Source organism: Brienomyrus brachyistius, unplaced genomic scaffold, assembly GCF_023856365.1.
Source record: "Brienomyrus brachyistius isolate T26 unplaced genomic scaffold, BBRACH_0.4 scaffold55, whole genome shotgun sequence".
NCBI classification, from domain to species: domain Eukaryota; kingdom Metazoa; phylum Chordata; class Actinopteri; order Osteoglossiformes; family Mormyridae; genus Brienomyrus; species Brienomyrus brachyistius.
Genome location: NW_026042330.1, coordinates 954,542 through 969,447, shown reverse-complemented (window position 1 = coordinate 969,447; position 14,906 = coordinate 954,542).

The window sequence follows — 14,906 nt, the reverse complement described above, 5'->3', positions numbered from 1 at the left end:
TCCAGGCGAATCTCATCCACCCCCGGGGCCGGGCCACCGAGGAGCTTTTTGACCACCTCAGCGACCTCCACCCCAGAGATAGGCGAGTCCACCCCCAAGTCCCCACACTCTGCTTCCATATCGGAAGGCGTGTCGGTGGGATTGAGGAGGTCTTCGAGGTATTCCTTCCACCGACCCAAAACGTCCCGAGTTGAGGTCAGCAGCACACCATCCCCACCATAAATAGTGTTGATGTTGCACCACTTTCCCGGGCTGAGCCGCCGGATGGTGGACCAGAATCTCTTCGAAGCCGTCCGGAAGTCGTTCTCCATGGCCTCACCAAACTCCTCCCACACCCAAGTTTTTTCCTCAGCAACCGCCAAAGCCACATCCCGCTTTGCCTGCCGGTAGCTGTCAGCTGCGTCTGGAGTCCCACAGGCCAAAAAGGCTTGATAGGACTCCTTCTTCAGCTTGACGGCATCCCTTACCACCGGTGTCCACCAGCGGGTTCGGGGATTGCCGCCGTGACATGCACCGACCACCTTACGGCCACAGCTCTGGTCACCTGCCACCACAATGGAGGCACAGAACATGGCCCATTCGGACTCAATGTCCCCCATCTCCCCCGGGATATGGGAGATGTTCTGCCGGAGGTAGGAGTTGAAACTCTCCCTGACAGGGGATTCCGCCAGACATTCCCAGCAGACCCTCACTATACGCTTGGGCCTGCCAGGCCTGGCCGGCTTCCTCCCCCACCAGCGGAGCCAACCCACCACCAGGTAGTGATCGGTTGACAGCTCCGCCCCTCTCTTCACCCGAGTGTCCAAGACATGCGGCCGCAAGTCCGACGACACAACTACAAAGTCGATCATCGAACTGCGGCCTAGGGTGTCCTGATGCCAAGTGCCCTTATGCTTGAACATGGTGTTCATTATGGACAATCCGTGACGAGCACAGAAGTCCAATAACAAAACACCGCTCGGGTTCAGATCGGGGGGGCCGTTCCTCCCAATCACGCCCCTCCAGGTCTCACTGTCATTGCCCACGTGAGCATTGAAGTCCCCCAGCAGAACAAGAGAGTCCCCAAGAGGAGCGCTCTCCAACACCCCTTCCAAGGACTCCAAAAAGGGCAAACAACAGTCAGGACCCGTCCCCCCACCCGAAGGCGAAGGGAGGCTACCCTCTCGTCCACTGCAGTAAGCCCCAATGTACAGGCACCCAGCCTGGGGGCAATAAGTATACCCACGCCCGCTTGGCGCCTCTCCCCATGGGCAACTCCAGAGTGGAAAAGGGTCCAACCCCTCTCAAGGAGACCAAGCCGTGCATCGAGGTGAGTCCAACTATATCTAGCCAGAACTTCACAACCTCGCGCACCAGCTCAGGATCCTTCCCCGTCAGAGAGGTGACATTCCATGTCCCTAGAGCAAGCTTCTGCAGCCGAGGATTGGACCGCCAAGGTCCCTGCCTTTGGCCGCTGCCCAGATCACATCGCACCCGACCCCTATGGCCCCTCCCATGGGTGGTGAGCCCATTGGAGGGAGGACCCATGTGCCTTGTTCGGGCTGCGCCCGACCAGGCCCCATGGGTGTAGGACTGGCCACCAGGCGCTCGCCATCGAGCCCCACCCCCAGGCCTGGCTCCAGGGGGGGGGGCCCGGTGACCCGCATCCGGGCAAGGGAAAACGTGAATCCAAAATTGTATTCGTCAATACAATATATATATATATATATATATATATATATATATATACACTGAACAAAAATATAAACGCAACACTTTTGTTTTTGCTCCCATTTTTCATGAGATGGACTTAAAGATCTACAATTCATTCCAGATACACAATATTACCATTTCTCTCAAACATTTCTCACAAATCAGTCTAAATGTGTGATAGTGAGCACTTCTGCTTTGCTGAGATAATCCATCCCACCTCACAGGTGTGCCACATCAAGATGCTGATCTGACATCATGGGTAGTGCACAGGTGTACCTTATACTGGCCACAATAAAAGGCCACCCTGGAATGTGCAGTTTTGTCTCACAGCAAAATGCCACAGATGCCACAAGCATTGAGGGAGCGTGCAATTGGCATGCTGACAGCAGGAATGTCAACCAGATCTGTTGCTCGTGCATTGAATGTTCATTTCTCAACCATAAGCCGTCTCCAAAGGCGTTTCAGAGAATATGGCAGTACATCCAACCGGCCTCACAACCGCAGACCACGTGTAACCACACCAGCCCAGGACCTCCACATCCAGCAGGTTCACCTCCAAGATCGTCTGAGACCAGCCACTCAGACAGATAATGCACGGCCCCATGTTGCAAGGATCTGTACACAGTTCTTGGAAGCTGAAAATGTCCCAGTTCTTGCATGGCCAGCATACTCACCGGACATGTCACCCGTTGAGCATGTTTGGGATGTGCTTGACCAGCGTATACGACAGCGTGTACCAGTTCCCACTAATATCCAACAACTTCGCACAGCCATTGAAGAGGAGTGGACCAACATTCCACAGGCCACAATTGACAATCTGATAAACTCTATGCGAAGAAGATGTGTTGCATTGCATGAGGCAAATGGTGGTCACACCAGATACTGACCGGTTCTGAGTCCCCAGACCCCCAATAAAGCAAAAAACTGCACATTCCAGGGTGGCCTTTTATTGTGGGCAGTATAAGGTACACCTGTGCACTACCCATGATGTCAGATCAGCATCTTGATGTGGCACACCTGTGAGGTGGGATGGATTATCTCAGCAAAGCAGAAGTGCTCACTATCACACATTTAGACTGATTTGTGAGAAATGTTTGAGAGAAATGGTAATATTGTGTATCTGGAATGAATTGTAGGTCTTTAAGTCCATCTCATGAAAAATGGGAGCAGAAACAAGAGTGTTGCGTTTATATTTTTGTTCAGTATATATATATATATATACACACGTGGACAAAATTGTTGGTACCCTTCAGTCAATGAAAGAAAAACTCACAATGGTCACAGAAATAACTTTAATCTGACAAAAGTAATAATAAATAAAAATTCCATGAAATTTAACTAATAAAAGTCAGACATTGATTTTCAACCATGCTTCAACAGAATTAATAAAAAAAAAAAACTCATGAAACAGGCCTGGACAAAAATGATGGTACCCCTAGAAAAGACTGAAAATAATGTGACCAAAGGGACATGTTAATCCAAGGTGTGTCCACTAATTAGCATCACAGGTGTCTACAATCTTGTAATCAGTCAGTGGACCTATATATAGGGCTCCAGGTAGTCACTGTGTTGTTTGGTGACATGGTGTGTACCACACTCAACATGGACCAGAGGAAGTGAAGGAAAGAGTTGTCTCAGGAGATTAGAAAGAAAATTATATACAAGCATGTCAAAGGTAAAGGCTATAAGACCATCTCGAAGCAGCTTGATGTTCCTGTAACTACAGTTGCACATATTATTCAGAAATTTAAGATCCATGGGACTGTAGCCAACCTCCCTGGACGTGGCCGCAGGAGGAAAATTGATGACAAATCAAAGAGACGGATAATACGAATGGTAACAAAAGAGCCCAGAAAAACTTCTAAAGAGATCCAAGGTGAACTTCAAGCTCAAGGAACATCAGTGTCAGATCGCACCATCCGTCGTTGTTTGAGCCAAAGTGGACTTCATGGGAGACGACCAAGGAGGACACCATTGTTGAAAACAAGTCATAAAAAAGCCAGACTGGAATTTGCCAAACTACATGTGGACAAGCCACAAAGATTCTGGGAGAATGTCCTATGGACAGATGAGACAAAAATTGAACTTTTTGCCAAGGCACATCAGCTCTATGTTCACAGACGGAAAAATGAGGCATATCAAGAAAAGAACACTGTCCCTTCTGTGAAACATGGAGAAGGCTCTGTTATGTTCTGGGGCTGCTTTGCTGCATCTGGCACAGGGTGTCTTGAATCTGTGCAGGGTACAATGAAATCTCAAGACTATCAAGGGATTCTAGAGAGAAATGTGCTGGCCAGTGTCAGAAAGCTTGGTCTCAGTCGCAGGTCATGGGTCTTGCAACAGGACAATGACCCAAAACACACAGCTAAAAACACCCAAGAATGGCTACGAGGAAAACATTGGACTATTCTAAAGTGGCCTTCTATGAGCCCTGACCTCAATCCTATTGAGCATCTTTGGAAAGAGCTGAAACATGCCGTCTGGAAAAGGCACCCTTCAAACCTGAGACAACTGGAGCAGTTTGCTCATGAGGAGTGGGCCAAAATACCTGCTGAGAAGTGCAGAAGTCTCATTGACAGTTACAGGAATCGTTTGATTGCAGTGATTGCCTCAAAAGGTTGTGCAACAAAATATTAAGTTAGGGGTACCATCATTTTTGTCCAGGCCTGTTTCATGAGTTTTTTTTTTTATTAATTCTGTTGAAGCATGGTTAAAAATCAATGTCTGACTTTTATTAGTTAAATTTCATAGAAGTTTTATTTATTATTACTTTTGTCAGATTAAAGTTATTTCTGTGACCACTGTGAGTTTTTCTTTCATTGACTGAAGGGTACCAACAATTTTGTCCACGTGTGTGTATGTATATATATGTGTATATATATATATATATATATATATATATATATATATATATATATATACACACACACAACAGAGTTTGCAGTATGCATGCATAATGTGCAAGAGTGCAGAATGTAATTGTGTAGAGAAAGAATAGTTCACTGATTAACAGTCAAGAAGAAGTACAATAGTTGGAAGTAACCTTGCTATATATCTTAGCTAGGTGTTCTTATTTATTTATGTATTTTTTCTTAATTATCATTTATTAAGGAGACTGATGGCTCCAGTGAAGAAGATGTGCAGGAGGCAAGTGGTTCAGGAGATGATCGACCAGTAGCATTTCCCTGATGGCAGTTTGATGAACAGATGGTTGCTTGGGTGTGTGGAGTCTGCTGCAATCTTTAATGCTCACCTTTTTGCTGTGGCAGTAAACAGTTCTTTTAAGGTTGGAAGTCAGCAGCCAATGAGTTTCTCAGCTGTGCAGATGATCTGCTGCAGCCTGGACCTGGAGACACTGGTGACAGCAGGAGTCTGTCACAACACTCTCTATGATGGTATGAGACTGAAACTAGAAACTGTAAACTGGATGGAGTTAAATAGCAAAATGGTTGAAGTGGCATGGGAATTTTTTAAAAGCACATTGTTGCAAGTGCAAGAGGACTTCATACCTTTTTCCAGCATAACTAAATCTAGGAAACTGCAACCAAGGTGGTTTACTATGGATATTAAAAATAAAGTCAGAAGGAAAAGAGCTCTGTTTCACAAATGGAAAATAACTAATGATTTCAAAATAAAACAGGAGTATCTAAGTCTACTGGTTGAGTAAAAAAAAATAACTCGCTAAGAGGAATGTAGAAAGGAAGATTGCATTGGAGGCTAAGGATGACATTAAAAGTTTCTTCCAATATTTTAACTCCAAACGAGCTCTAAAGGCTGAAATCACTAATCTGCAGGATAGTAAGGACCTTATAATTGAAAATGAAATTGAGTAAATGAGTTTTATGATTATTTTACACGGTTGTTCACAGTAGAGAACATGAGTAACTTACCACTATTTAGTACAAATACGGCGTCGTCTATGACCAATATATGTATAACTGAGGCTGATGTGGTACTAAGCCTAGCTTAGCTCAAAATAAATAAATCGCTGGGCCATGATGGCATTTTACCTATAGTTTTAAAAGAGATGAGGGATATTATTAGCCAACCTTTAACTTTACTATTCCAGAAATTTTATCTGCTGGTGTGGTACCTTCTGATGGGAAGCATGCTAATATAATGCCCATATTCAAAAAAGGGGATAGAAATACAGTACTCCAGCAAACTACAGGCCAATCAGTTTAACTAGCATGATAGAAAAAAATGATAGAAGCTATAATCCAAGTGAAAATGGTAGATTACCTAGATGCAAGTAACATTCTGAGGGATAGCCAACATGGATTTAGGAGAGGTAGATCCTGTTTAACTAATTTACTTGAGTTCTTTGAGGAAGCTAAAAGAAAAATTGATCACAAAAAGGCCTACGATGTGATCTACTTAGATTTCCAGAAGGCCTTTGTTGTTGTCCCCCACAAACAGCTCTTGTTTAAGCTCAAAGCTGCAGGGATTTTAGGAACTGTAGTAGCTTAGATCGAAAACTGGTTAATAGACAGGAAGCAGAGAGTAGTTATTAGAGGCACAATGTCACAGGACATGCGTTCATAGTGGGGTACCACAGGGTTCAATTTTAGGACCACTATTGTTCCTAATTCCTAATGTTCCTAATGATAATGACACCAATACATACAGTAAACTGGTTAAATTTGCAGACGACACCAAGAGTCATGTAGCTATTGTTGCAGATACTGATCTAGCAGGACAGAGGCTACAATGGGATCTTGATTTAATTAGCAACTGGGCTCATACCTGGCAGATGAAATTTAACATAAATAAATGCAAGGTAATCTATGCAGGGAGCAGAAATATAAAGTACAGATATTTTATGGGTTCCACTGTGTGATGGCTGCCTCTACAGCCACACAGTTAAGTTGAAGGGAGGTATCATTTCATGGTTTTTATGTTTGTTTAGTTTAAGTTGTAGCATATTGATAATTAATATTTGATTGATTTAATTAATATTTAATTAATTGATTTAATTAATTAAATTAAATATTTAATTCTTTTGTTTCCTTATTTAACACATTTACCCAGTTTGCTGGATGAAGCGCGCACATTTAGTTAACTGTGGAATAATGTGTTTTGAGTTTAATTGTGTGTTTCTTTTGATTTACCGTGCGGAGTACTGAAGGGATTCCCGGCTGTTCCAGGCAAAGAGGTGGCCAATATGGAAGCTGGGCTAAAGACAGGAAATTGGACAACTCCAACTGGTTGTTTGTTGGGGGTGGAATAGTTTGGTATTTAGTTTTATTTTATTGTTTAGGTATGTTTTTGGCGTTAATTTGATTTTGTTTATTTTGATTGAAGCATTAGTTGATTGTTCTGTTTTGATTTATTTGTGGTATTTGTTATTGTTACTTTTTTCTTTTGTATCTTGTGGGTTGGCCAACCAGTATATATAGTCCTTATGGTGTCTTGTTTGAGAAGTCAGCTTGTTGGTTTAGTTGTATTGTTAGCTGTGGTGTGATAAGTTGATTTTTCTGTGGGCCCAGGTTTATTTCTTTTGTTAAATCGTTTCTTTTTGTTAATTAAAAAGGATTTGTTTCCTAATTTAGCTGTGTGCCTCATGCCTGCCATCTCGGTCCCTCACACACTGAAATAAAGGTAGCTGATTATGAGAAAGATCTTGGTGTGTATGTTGATGCTTCCATGTCCCACTCTCGCTAGTGTGGGGAAGCAATGGAAAAAGGCCAATAGCATGTTTGGTCACATCTCTAGGTGTGTGGAGTTTAAGTTAGAGGAGGCGATGCTATGATTATATAATTCCTTGGTAAGACCCCACCTAGAATATTATGTGCAGGTTGGGTCACCATACCTTAAGAAGTACAGAATGTCTTATGAGGAGAGATTAGCTGAGCTGAATCTGTTTAGCCTCGAGCAAAGGAGACTAAGGGGGGACATGATCCAGGTATACAAGATTCTAACAGGTCTGGATGCTGTTCAGCTAGATGGCTATTTCAGTATTAGTTTAAATACTGAAACTCATGGCCATACTTGGAAATTAGTGGGAGAATTTGAGGAAGCACTTCTTTACACAGCATGTAGTCAGAGTATGGAATAGTCTTCCTGCTAGTGTAGCACAAACTAAAACCCTGGGGTCATTTAAATCAGAGCTAGATAAGATAACTCTGAGCTATTAATTCTCCCCAAACGAGCTTGTTGGGCCAAATGGTCTCCTCTCGTTTGTAAATTTCTTAGGTGGAACTGATTCCTGAATGCTCAAAAGTTCAGTGCGAGTAAGAGTAATTCTGTAAGACGCTGAAACACATATGTTTTAACTCACAAAGTTAACAAAGACGGGAGCCCGCTCAAAAGTCAGGCACATGCACACATTGCCTACCATGCTAGTCGTCCCGACTGAACCTAATGCACACAGTGGGCACATACAGACACCACTATTTACAACAAATAACACTGAACACTACAGGAGACATTACAATACAGTGAATGGTGCAACAGATGCTAACTATACTTACTGTAACTATTTACATACAGTCCCCCCCCTTTCAGGGGGTTACCTATTCCGATACCCCCATAAAGTCCCAAAAGCACTCTGGGCAGTGGTGAACCCTCTAGGACTGCAGGGCCCCAAGTCCCCCACCATCCTGCTCAGTCCCCGCTGCGGGGGGACTCACCCCAACTCCTGCCAATGGTTCTGAGTGGGTGAGGGGATGGTGTGGAGCCAGGTGGTCACGATGCAGCATGACCATCCTGCGCCACTCTGCAAGTACACTATCAGTCATCCTGTACACCTCCTCTGAGATTTGCTCCAGAATTTCCCGCTTGGGTGACCGTCCATACTTCCTGATGGGGCAATACAGTACCCAGTTGTAGCAATGATGCAGCAAACCCTCGTGTTCTTCCAGGGGATCCCACTGTGAGTGGTAGGCCTTGGTTTCTGGGCCATGACTACCTCCCAACCCAGTAGCCTGCCCTCGCCAATCCTTACCCTGGCCAGCACAGGGTCACTGTATTGCTCTGCTTCGATATGCTTGCTATTGTAATCCTGGTGCGCCTGGTTGTCCAGTATTGTGTGGGCAGTAGCTACCATAGTGAGCTGATCTCACTCCTCTGCCTGGAAGCAATGATGGCAGCATTTGGTGGTGCAAGGCCAGTGTGACAGAGCATTTGTATTACTGTGCAGTTTCCCAGGGCAATACTGGACCTCAAACTGTGCTAACACCTGTAACCAGTGGGCCAGCTGTCCCTCTGGGTTGTGGAAGTTCAGGGGCTACACCACGCATGGACGCATGGTCCATCCGCAACTGGAACTGCCAGCTGGAGAGGTTGGGATGGAAGTGTATGCATGATTGTATTCCAGCCAACAATTCCCATCAAGTCATGCAATAGTTGCACTCCTGCCAGGTGAGTGTCCACTATGCACTCCCGTTTAGGTCCCGTGTGTGATAGCACTGCACCAAGTCACTCGTTACCATGTCCATGTCCAGAATAAAATGGGGAGACAGGTCCAGGACAGGATGCTGGCAAGCGCTGCACAAAGCCACAGTGTAGGCATCCATCCACATGAAACTACTTCTCTTCTCTGTTCTCTGTCATATTTTTTTCATTTGAAAGATTTATATATTTCTTGATTGTTTATATCTGCGATGGGCTGGCCCCCCATCCTGGGTTGTTCCCTGCCTCGTGCCCATTGCTTCTGGGATAGGCTCCGGACCCCCTGCGACCCAGTAGGATAAGCGGTTTGGAAAATGGATGGATGGATGATTGTTTATATATTAGTAAAATAAAAGTTTCCAAAATCTTTTGTTCTTTTTCTGTTGTTTAAAAATCAGCTAACGTGAGGTTAGAAAGTTAACGTGCCAGTCGTTGTGCACATACTCAATGACAATGTGAGGCTTGTGGGGAACATTGACAATATGGCATGAATATGGGCGTAGTTTGCAGCAGAATATTATTTTAACTGATTCGCCAAGCAAAAACTAATGTATGCATTTGCAGAAAATTCAAAAAAGTCTTGTGTTCATCGCATATGGCATAGTCCTCCATCTTTGTCTTTACTTCCAAAACAGTACTCCTTCAACAGCAACATGCACACACTGATGTCATCATTCTTCCCTTTCTACACCAAGTGAACATGATAACAAGATATATAACAAATTATGTGGGGCCAATGTGAGTTTCTGCCAAGCACTGGCACCAGCACCAACTCCAGCAAGGGCTTAGTGTGAAAGGGGTAATTGGGTCCGAGGGACGTGGGCCAGGACATGCTCCATGAGTGTCTCAAATGTGGCTGGGGCATTGCACAGATCAAAGAGTATCGACTGGATGTGCCACAGCCTATGACCAATGGTAAATGCAGTCTTAGGGTGGGCTTCCGGGTCCAGTTCAACCTGCCAGTAGCCACTCCGGAGGTCCAGGTAGCTGGACAATCACCTGGTGATGTAATCCAGCAAGTCATCGATTAATGGCAGTGGATAGGAATCTTTCCTTGTGACCACATTCAACTGTCAGTAGTCAACCCAAAAATGCCATAACCTGTCCTTTTGGGTGACGAGAGCCACTGGAGCCACTCAAGGACTGCTGGATGGCTCTATGACTCCTGCCGCTGCCATCTTTTGGATCTGCTACTCTGCCGCTATCACGTCACTAAATTTAATTAGTATTTAATGTGGACATAGATGGATGGGCAGGGCATCTCCTGTATCAAAGTGGTGCTGCACTAGGGAAGCGGATATGCATTTTTCAGTCCTGGTGGCAAAGATGTCTTGAAATGAGCTCAACAGTGCTTTGAGCTTGTCTCATTTCTCCCCCATTCGAGATCTCGACTGGGCTTGGGGCTGTGTTGTTGGTGGTCTTCCCCCAGGAGCTGCAGGTTGCCCTCTTTCCGTGCCGCATGGACACCATCTTTTTCTGCTGCTGGCCACCGCTGTCGTGCTGCAGAACCACCATGCCTGCGTTGAGATGGAGGGCGGCTCCCAGCACATTGATGGTGACCCCAATCTAAACCAATGATACAGGGGTTGGAGAAGCCAGAGAACTAGACCCTCATAACCATGCGCATGCCAGTCGCTGACATCTGCTGCATGCCCATTGCCTCCCAGCTGGCTGGACTGGCCCTGTCAGTGCCTGGCAGCATGCCTGGATGGATCAGGGTGATGGTGGACACCATGTCCACCAGGGATTGGCAGGGCATCTCGGCTATGAGGCAGTCAATATACAGACCAGTAGCCTTGCCGAGTTGTCCCACCCTGGGTGCGGCTGCAGGGGTCGAACTGATGTATGTCGTGAGATGCACTCCCTTTGCTGTGCCACCCGCCCAGCTTTTTCTGGTTGCTGTTCGCGGCAAGGGAGTGGCACTGGAACAGGGCAGCTGCAAGCAATGTGACCTGCTTCCCCACTGACAGAAGTAGAGCAGGTGACGTTGGGGGCAAGGTTGGAGGCACAGCACAGGAGCGGCAGCGCGTACATCCTCGACTAACTCTTTTCCCTCGGCTCTCTCCGCAGTGCAGGTTTGGTTCTGTGGTGGGGAGGGCACTGTGGCCTCTTCTTTCAAAGCAAGGAAGCTTCAGGAGGGTCTTTGCGACCAGCTCCTGGTGCTGCCATTTAGACAGGCAGGGATGCAGTGCTTGTTTTCCCATGGTCTCCTCAGAGTCACTGCACCGCCTTGAGGGGTTCTTAGGAGCTCTTCTACCTCCTTGTGAAGCTCCTGCACCCACATTCCCAATTCTGACACCACTGCCGCATCATGGGCAGATGGGCCAGGCTGTTTGGCACAACTGATGAGATGGAGGATAGTTAATTTATCATTTTAACCACCAGGTGGCTTTATTGCACCCAAACCGCACACATACAACACTTACACACTGCCTTGACTACTCCTAACATACATGGTGGGCACACACAGACACACCACTCTTTACAACAAATAACATTAAACAGTACAGGATACATTATGATAAGCACAATAAAGGCACAATAGATGCTAACTATACTTGACTATTTACATTATGCACATGGCTGGCCCTGGTCCAGTATACCAAGCTGCCTGATGGTTCTCGCCAGCACTACAATACAATTCTTGACATGATCCAGGTGTATAAGATTCTAACAGGTCGGGACGCTGTTCAGTCAAATGGCTATTTCAATATTAGTTTAAATTCTACAACTCGTGGCCATAAGTGGAAATTAGCGGGTGAACATTTTAAAATGAATTTGAGGAAACACTACTTTACACAGCATGTAGTTAGAGTATGGAATAGTCTTCCTGCTAGTGTAGCGCAAGCTAAAACCCTGAGCTCCTTTAAATCAGAGCTATATAAGATTTTAACAACTCACAGGTATTAGTTGAGTTCTCCCCAAATGAGCTTGATGGGCCAAATGGCCTCCTCTCGTTTGTAAATTTCTTATGTCCTTATGAAAGGAGCAGCTCCAAACTCAGATATTCTTATGAAAATACATCTAACATGTTAACTCTTTTTAGATGACATCATCCAAGTGTGTGCTTTTGCCAGGAAATTCTGGAGTTAAAACATGGCTATTGCATTTGTATTGATCATATTGTGATGTGCAGATTTGATAAGTTATCACGCTAATTGATGAGGTAAGGAACAGCAAATATGCGGTAACAACATAATATATGACAATTACACAAAACTATTTACACTATTTATATTTGCTGATACCACTCCAGCTCATAGGGGTGCCTGAAGAGACAAGACATTCCACGCACTTACCTGAATGAGCTGCCTCACCCATGCAGCGGGCGACGCCTCAGCACCACACCAGCCCCGATCCAAAACAGGCCTAACCCTATTAGCTCTCCAACAGTTCCAATTCTTCCAGGTTACTTTCCCACATCCCCTTCATGATGTGTGCAGCCTTCCTGTGGGCAGCTGCATCAGAGCTACTCCCGAGGAGAGCTGAAGGGTCGTGCCTGTTTGGACCTAGCTGCTGTGAAGAGTTTTAAAGTGACTGGAGTGCCAATTCTGTCACCAACCTCCAAAATTTTTTGGATGGAGGGTCATTTGCAGGGTCAGATACAGTTTAACGTCATACGCAGGACAATGCACAAAACTCAAAACACAAAAAAATGTTTGAAAAACAACAAAAATAATTTACATCCACTTGATTAAATCAACTTAAAATGCAAATTATCTATATATGTGTGATATATTCAAATGTTCTATAATTTCTGGAGAAATATAACTGGACTAGATTTAGGCATGTGAGAAGGCTAAATCCTAATTAATATGTTTCACCCATACTTTTAATAGACATGGAACTGGTCAGTGAAATGACTACTTAGTGCCACAAGAGGGTGACAAGGTCACATAGACTTGAGAGAGAGGTAAGGAGCATGCACTTATTACAGTGTGCTGCCACACTCACCACACAACAAACCACCTCTGGGATGAGAACCTGAGTGCAGCCATGTGGCGGGTGATACCTCAGCACCACACTAGTTGAAATGGACCAGTGTGAGGTTTTTCCCAGTGGCTGGAGTGTCAATCTTGCTACCAACCCCCAAGTTATTCTAGGTAAGTTGGAGGACCATCTTAGAGGGTTGGATATAGATTTAAATCATACTCAGGATGAAGAAATTGCAGGTTAAGGGCCTTGCTCAAGGGCCCAATGGAGTAGAATCACCATGGGCATTCACAGGATTTGAACCAGCAACCTTCCAGTTGCTGACACAGATCCAACGCCTCAGAGCCACCACTCTGTCTTTCAGACTTGAATTGGCAGAAATTAAAATTAGAATTATTCATTAATTAAAATTCATTAATGGACTCTTGTAAACTGGCAAAAATTGTAAGAATTGTTTTGCACATCTCTTACACATGTTGCACATGTTTTGCACATCTCTTTAATAAAAACTGATCTATGTACATTTCTATTTCGGATTGAATTATGTAGGAATACATATAGATTTAAGTGCATTCAATGCATAAATGCTTTTATATATGTTTTAAATCACAATATTCTAAATGATTTTCACTGGTTCTGGGGGCCTGGGAGTCAGTGCCCATTACTGGGATACTGATGAGTAGACTGGAAATCTGTAATTAGAGACACTTGTAACACTTTAGTAAGGATATGCAGTATGTAGCCAGCTTCAAACTACATAGCTCATATAAGTAATAATAAACAAAAATATGTAACTTTTTGGTAGGCCTATATGTACCTCGACATAATAGTAATTGGGACAGCCTAATAGTGATTAGATCTATACCAAGTATATTACCGTGCCTTTCTTTTCAGTCCAATGATCATTTCGGTGAACTAGAACACATTTAACATTGCTGTTAAGTAGATAAGAGAATCATACACATTGCATTTACATGTAGTTTCAGAAATTTAATATACTTTGAGAATAACAAAGTTTTTTCTTGTTTCTGATGTATCAATTGTGTGTGTGTGTGTGTGTGTGTGTGTGTGTGCGAAGTTTAACATAAATGCAGTACATAAAAATAAAATATAGCCAAAGCGTGGGTTATAATTACAAGATACCGACATACAAAACACTTTTCTAGGAAGCGTTTTAAAGTTATGTAGTGTTAAAATTAGGTTGGATATGTAGCGGTGCTTATACAGGATCGTATGCGGGGAGTGACTGTGCGAGGCAAGCGTGATGCTGGATGGGGTTGCAAACAGAACTGTAAACGGATTTAAATTTTTTTTAAAAGTGGGTGTCAATGAGGGTGGTACCATAGGTGTGCATGCATTGGTGTGTATGTGGGTGTGTGTGTGTGTGAGAGAGAGTTCTCATAACAGGTGTGCCCAATGCTATTGATGAGCGGTGGGACGTGCAGTATCGACAGCGAGAAGAGAGGACGATCGAAACGGGTTTGAAGTTTACGCGACAACCGGCCAGCTTTGGTGATCTTCAGGAGCAATTTCCAGCGGACGAATGCAACTGTGGAGGACTAGCGTGATTATTCAACGCGCTCTAGTTCCTTCTGAAAAGGGAAGTGACTAAGTTTTACTTCTGGTGAACACGAACTGTATGTGGGTGGGAACTGATACTTCTCACCACCGCTTCGCAGATCTGCGGGGATGGTCCTTGTGCACCTTCGGAGCTACTGGGAGAGAATCGACGCTCGACAGGAGCCGAGTACTGAAGCCGAGACCGCTGTCATAGACTCTGCTGATTGGTGCCGATTCTCTTTTATTATGGCAGCATTGGAAGGGGGCTGAGCTGGCTGCGGAGGTCCTAATCTTCGATTGGCACTGACCATTCGATACTCCTTTCCCTA